Source organism: Acomys russatus, chromosome 23 (assembly GCF_903995435.1).
Source record: "Acomys russatus chromosome 23, mAcoRus1.1, whole genome shotgun sequence".
In the NCBI taxonomy this organism is placed as follows: Eukaryota; Metazoa; Chordata; class Mammalia; order Rodentia; family Muridae; genus Acomys; species Acomys russatus.
The window spans coordinates 17,281,474-17,289,050 of record NC_067159.1 but is presented as its reverse complement, the minus strand read 5'-3'; positions in this window follow the sequence as shown (position 1 = coordinate 17,289,050).

Genomic DNA, 7,577 nt, shown 5'->3' with positions numbered 1-7,577 from the left:
CCTTATAATCTATTTGTGACTCTTATATTCTACTTTCTACTAAAAACTGACACTTTCTGCAGATAAATTTGTCTTCATGAGCAATAATCTTAGAAATAATATAGTTATAAGCAAACAGGAATTTACATTAATGAGTTCAAAATAAATCAAGCAATTTGTTTCATATACTACAAGTTTCTTGAAAGTCTTATTGTGTATACTATTAATGACTCACTTTTCTGTATCTCTCTTTTCTCTTTTTTCTCACTCTCTGCTTTCTATTTTCTTCTCTCTGTTTCCTCTCTCTTCTGTCTCATCTCTCTCTCTTCTCACTGTCTCTTGCTTCTTCTTTTTTGTTCACTTGTCTGTGAACTTTCCATTAGTCATTTGAGCAACTTTGACTCAAAAAGCATTGACAAACCTTGAATACTGTGTTTTGCTTTAACCTAAGTCTACATTAATGCAAAACTTAGATTGATAAGGTAATCAGAAAGCTATGGCCTCTGAGAAGTATAGGGCCCTTCTCATCTTCCTCAGAATGGACTCAGAGGATATCAGCACTTGTCATGTAGCTGATCACCAGTGTTAATCTCCATAGTTCTTGGTGTTAAGGAACTAGCCAAAGACAGGTAACTCCTTTCCTTTCACTAACCCTCATGGACAGGCTCTGTAACATCTAGATTTCTGAGAATATATATATTCTAAGATAGGAAGTCAAACAATCAGTGGGTTAGAGATGACTTCACAGAGAGTGATAAGAAAATGAGTGGTAAAGTCTGAAGTAGGTGAGTATGGGAGGCATCCCACAATCCAAGGGAAAGATAACTAGAGAGTCCAGCATAAAAGATGTCTTAAAGTATAGAATTACCAAAATGATCAAGGAACCAAGAGTAGCTATATAAAGAGGAAATTAGGAGGTAAATCTGAGGAAGATTGGAGTTTAGGGTACAAATCTTATGCTTAAACGAAGTATAAATGAGATAGAAAATCATTGCACAATTTTCAGTTTCAGTCCCAACTTTTCTAATGCCCATTTATAGTCACTCCCTAAAGAAGTCTCCATGACACTTTTCACATTATAGACTAATTTGTCTTATTAACAAACTTTGGGTGAATATAATTATGCAGTATTCTCTTTGGAATATCTTAACTTGTTCACTGAAGTTCTAATTTAAATTCTTTTTGATATTGTTGGATAGAGCCATAGCATATATTTTTCATTCTTACTGGATTTCTATTCAAACATAGCACATTTTATTTATATAATTTATTTATAATTGACATTTAGGTAGGCTTTGTCTAACATGGAGAATAGTACTGTTATGTTGTTACATATTTAGTTTTATGTTTGTTTGTTTTTGATGATTACTTTGTACATCTATTTAGGCATCTACAGAGGGATGTGAGTCAGAGATCATGCATAAATTTAATAAATATTTCCAGACAGTTTCCAGAATGGTTATAATGGTATATATTTCTGTCATCAGTGCTTGAGGGTTCTGGTTCTGTTTATAACAATGTCTGTGCAGAATGTTCCCTATATGTTGGGAATAGTAGAAGTAAAGACTGTTTTCCTTCATGTTGGCACTCTTGCTATTTTGCTCACATGCTCTGATGAAGCCAGTTATCATGTGGTGACATGTATGAAATCATCTATATGACAAGAAAGCAAGGTACTGAAGCCTGTATCCCAATCTGTACCAAGGAGGTGGAGTTCTGGCAACAGTCCCTGGAGTGAGCCTCAAACATTTAAGGTGATTACAGCCTTGTGAGAGACATTCAGAAACAGGATTCAGACCTACAGGAATGACAAGTGTATGTGTGCTAAATTATTGTATTGTTACAAATGTTTGTTCTTAAATGCTTCTATTTGGAGGTAAGATGTGACACAGGTTTAGACTTATACGGTTTGAATATACAGTGGATGAACATTTGGATAATAGTACATACCATTTGCCTATGTTCTACTTTATGTTACATCCTTGCGTATTTATTTGGTGCTTGCATATTGATTTGAAGGTGTTGTTATTATATATCAATTTATATACTGCCTATTTTTGCTGTCACTTTTTTGGCTCGTCCATTCTCCCTTTGGTATGCTGATTTAATATGATCCAAATTCATCTAATTTTTGTCTCTATCATTAGGGGTTTTGATGTATTGTTCAAAAAACTTCTGTCTGTTTCAAGACATGAAGATAATGATTTTCTACAAGGTTAATTTTTTTCAATGTTCACATTTAGGTCTATAATCCATCTGAAATTGATTATGCTTTTGGAGCCTTAAGTTCTTCTCACATGGATATCTAATTGATACAGGGTGATTTATTGAAAAACTCCTCCTTTTCTATTGTAATAAAACATCATATTTGCTACAAATCACATTGTTTGTTAACTTATTTGGCGTGCAGTGTTCACTTGGCTGAACTAGAAATGGAGATCCCCAGACTTTTCATGGAATGACCTTCCGTTAGGATAGGCAAAAAGAGGAACTTAACGCCAATGAGGAAGAACACAAGGACGTGTTCAAGCAATTACTTTTTCAAAGTGTTCTCACATGCAGATATTAATGGTCCAAAGCAAAGGTATTTGTGGTCTTTACTTTCATTGTCATAGCTCCCATTCCTACATTTCCTTCTTTTTCTTCTGTGGGACTGTAATGACCCAGAGCTACAGAGGAAAGCCCTAAGGGTCTTCAAGTCCAGATACCTCAAAACATGAGGATTCCAGGGGTTGGCTACCTCCCCTCTCCCAACATGGCAGCACAGAGCTGTCTTCCCCACCGGGAACCTTAGTAAGAATTTATTACCCTGACAGTTACTGGGCTTTACTTCTTGTTCAACCTTATAAGTTTTTTTTTCCCCTCCCGTAGCCTACAGCTCCTGATTCTGCAGATGAAACATCTTTCAATGCCCCTGCAGAAACCTTGCCCCAGAGACCCTGATTACTTCCTCAGGGACATACATACCTCTTCCCCTTGCCGATAAACTGAACCCGTTCTCCAATGCTGTTCTGAGGTATGTTCTTTGCCTAGCACTAACCTGTAGACCCAGACCCTGCGCTGCCCTCACCCACACCCAGCTAATCTACCCTCCCACCAGCCCAGTTTGGTGTGCAGGCTACACCAAGGGAGAAGCAGACACAGGGCATCATTCCTTTTCTTCTTAGATTCCTCTGTCATACATTGTCACTACAGTTTCCCCTTCCTCCACTCTTCCCAGCTCCCCCCTCTCTCACCTTCTTTCTCTCCCAGATATACTTCCCCTTCCCTGAATTTCCTCTTCAGAAAAGAACAGGCCTCCAAGGGACAGCCAAACAAGAGAAAACAAGACATAATTAGACAAGACCTAAGCATCTCAAATCAAGGCTGTACAAGGCAACCCAATAGGAAAAAAAAAAAAAAATCTCAAGAGCAGGCAAAAAAATTGAGAGATAACACCTGCTTCCACTGTTAGGACTCCCACAAAAATACCAAGCTAACAGCCAAAATATATATTCAGAGGATCTGGTTTCCTCCATCCATTCTGACTCCTACAACCTTTCCTCGCCCTCTTCCACGTGGAGTTCCCTGATTTCCTAAGACGGGAACCTGATGGAGACTTCCAGTTTAGACTATCTCTCTGCATACTGTCTGGCTGTGGATGCTGGTGTCTGTTCCCACCTGCTGCGGGAGGAAGCCTTTCTGATGATGACACGCTGCACTGACCTATGAGCATAACAGAGTACCACTAGGAATCATTTCATTGATTTTTTTTTCTTCTTGCCAGTCATCTTTGGTTCCAGCCTAGGTCTCTGTTCTATCCAGTTTCTGCTTCCTTGCCATTCTGGCAGTGCAGATAATGGGATTCCTTTCCCGACCTGGGCCGGAGGTTAAACCAAACATTGGCTGGACGCTCCCACAAGTTCTGTGCCAAATCTTATAGGAAGGACATATTATAGGCCAAGAGTTTTATGGCTAAGTTGTTGCCGAGATTTCTCCTTTCATACTTTTTTTTTCTTGTGGAAAAAAAAAAAAAGACTAGAATGTATGGGTGAGTGATTGACGCAGGCACCAGCTTGATATCTATGTTTAATGAGCTGTGTGCCTAGGTTTTCTTCTGAAAGCCACTCTGCTGATCAACAGCAGCACTGCAACCCGCTCCCCCAGGTGCTCACCAGCTTATTAGAAGCATAGTGGTAGTTTGTCACTGACCTTGTTTATGGCTACAGCTGGATATGGCTACCTTTATAAGCATCTCTACAGTCTTTAGTTTGTCCATTTATGCCAGAATATCAAGACAATTGACTATAGACTCCTTTTCTGATGCCAACAAAATTATATATATATATTGCATTGCAGTCATAGACATTGGGAGCGGGAATATGCTATATCCTTTCTAAAGTGCAGGTTGATAATAGTGTGTTGTTCTGGATCTAGGCTTTTTAGACCATACCAATGATAATTTTATTCTGTTCTTGTTTCCGTCTCACAGTCACTTAATCATTCTAGTTTTATAACTCTTGATTTGGGGCAAGATAACTTGTTTAGCTCTGTTCTTTATCAAAATTGCCCTGGGTACTGTTGTCCTTTTTCATTCTATGTAAATTTTAGAATCAGTTTGCTAATTTCCAGAACAAGCAAGCAACAGATAAATAACAAACACCTGCAGGGCTTTGTACTGGGATTTCTCTGAATTTCCAAGTTGAAGAAGAATTGACATTTTAAAAGAATATGTCACACGAACAATACATAATTCAAGAACTGAAATCAATCTTCATCAAGGGAAGCTAGCATAACTTTGATACCAGAATCAATTAAAACTTGCTTTTCTAATGTTGAAAAATGATAACCAACAATATGCTATCTGGAAGAAGCCACTTGTTCAGCTTGATGACTATGTCTACTTTCTTTATTCTACTAAACAGATGCCATTTATTTGCCTTGAAAATCAAAAGCCTTGCCACTTACTTGGGCTGCTAAGGACCAGGTACCTTGGATTCATGAATTCCTGCACATTTCTCTGAACATGTTCTAGGAATCTTCATTTCCTCTGAGATAAATTTGGGGGCATAAAAACAGAGCAAATGCTCCTAGATCTTTAAGCAATGGCCAGGTCTCCTTTAGGCTTTTCTTTTTGAGATAGAAAATATTTCTAGGAAGATGGACCCATGTTTTTGTTTTAGCCATGTGGATTCACTGATGTTGAAAGAATACTCTGAGAGCCTTTGGGACCTGCCCACAAGCGTCTTGAGGCCAAATGTCACACCTTATAGCACATAGACCCATTGTACTCTCTGGAATGAAGACTTAATTCTTTATCCTTTCTTCCTTTACTCTGCTTCACTAAGAAGATATCAAACAAATGTTACCATTTGAATTTAGGTTCCACATATGTTACAAGTATAATGTGGAAAAAAATCAGTCTCTGATAAAACAAAACAAAACAAAAAATAGAGAGCCCATCTTTGAAGGCCACTGGGAAAGAGTGTAAAGGAATGGACTATCTTGAGATTACAGGAAACAGAAGGAAAGGAGGGGAAAAAAAGGAAGTTGCCAGAGAACCAAGGAATACCTCATGGATTGATCCTCGTGAGATTTCCTAGAAAGAGGAAGTGCCCAAATGAGTTTCCTGGCTAAGGCACATTGGATGCCCTGAAGTGAAGAGAAAACATTCAGAGACTGGAAGGATTCAGTATAATAGAAATTGAAGGTGGAAATAGCTGAGGCTTGAAATATAGAATGTAGAAAGAAGAAATAAAATGAGAATAATCCCTGAGAAGAACATATTAGTTAAGGTGTGGAAGTAATAATATGAAATAAAATGTTAGACTTGATGCAGAATTTTTGGGAAGTAGAACAGACACTGAAAGTATCTCTGAAAGGACAGAAGAACAGAGGTTAAGATCCATGGGTATAAAATAATTCCTGTGACTTGGAGATGTGAAAAGAGAATAAAATAAAAATGTAAAGCAAGTATCAATGATTGTTATGGGTGTTTTGTTTTCAGATTGCTGCTATAACAAGGGAAATGATTTGAAATCAATATGAATACTTTAGCATACAGTTTGGGAGGTCTGGAGGCAGACCTGTGTCTGACCAGACTAAAAGGAAGCTTTTGGTATGGTAGATTACTTCTAGGACAGTGCTTCTCCACTTGATTTGCAACTGTTTTGGGGTCACATATGAAATATTTACATTAGGATTCATAACAGTAGCAATATTACAGTTAAAGTAGAAATGAAAATAATTTTATGGTTGGGTGTCACTACAACACGAAGAACTATAGGAAAGGTCACCGCATTAGGAAGATTGAGAACCACTGGGCTATGTTATTAATTTTTGCTTTTTTTGTCTTCAAGAGGCCGCATGCCATCCTTAGCTCATTGATTCCTGCTAACAACAGTATTGTTCTGACCATAGATTCATGCATCATGTCTACTCTCTGTCTCCTGCTTCCTTCACTTATAGGTTCTTTATGTAATGGTACTAGATCCACTTGCATAGCCAGGATGCTAACTCAAGCTCCAGATACTTAAACATATTTACAAAATCTCTTTTGCCAGGAAAGCCAATATGTTTATGTGACTCGGAGATTAGAGCATCTTTTTTTTTGTTTGTTTGTTTTTTTGTTTTGTTTTGGGTTTTATTTATTTATTTTTTTATTTTATTAATTTATTCTTGTTACAGCTCAATGTTTATCCCATCCCTTGTATCCTCCCATTCCTCCCCCCGCCACTTTCCCATTATTCCCCACCCCTATGACTGTTCCTGAGGGGGATTACCTTTCCCTATATATTCTCATAGGGTATCAAGTCTCTTCTTGGCTACCTGCTGTCCTTCCTCTGAGTGCCACCAGGTCTCCCCCTCCAGGGGACATGGTCAAATGTGAGGCACCAGAGTACGTGAGAAAGTCATATCACACTCTCCACTCAACTGTGGAGAATATTCTGACCATTGGCTAGATCTGGGAAGGGGTTTAAAGTTCCCGAAATTTGTGGATAAATGGATTGAGCTAGAAATGATCATAATGAGTGAGTTAACCCAGAAACAGAAAGAATCAAATAGTATATACTCACTTATATCTGCATACTAGCCCAAGGGGCATGTCCCATGAAAGCCTTCACTTACCAGGAAACTGGGACAGAGGGGAAGGCATCCTATTGGGACTCTAAATGAGAGACGCATGGGAGAATAACAAAATAAAAGGATACAGAGGGTCCTAGAAATCTACAAGTAGAACAATATGATAGGCAGATTTGGGCCCAGGGGTCCCGCTCAAACTAAGGCACCAGCCAAGGACAATACAGGAGATTAGAGCATCTTAAGGAGGCAGAGGATATCAGTCGACCTAATATAATTTCCAGGCAAGATTTGGATATTTTCACTTTAGAAATAGAGTCAGCCTGATTAGATTTTTTTCTTTTTTAATTTTCTTTTTTTATTAATTTATTCATATTACATCTCAATGGTTATCCCCTTCCTTGTATCCTCCCATTCTTCCCTCCCTCCCCTTATTCCCCTCCCCTATGGCTGTTCCTAAGGAGGACTTCCTCCTCCTGTATATGCTCATAGGGTATCAAGTCTCTTCTTGGTAGCCTGTTATCCTTCCTCTGAGTGCC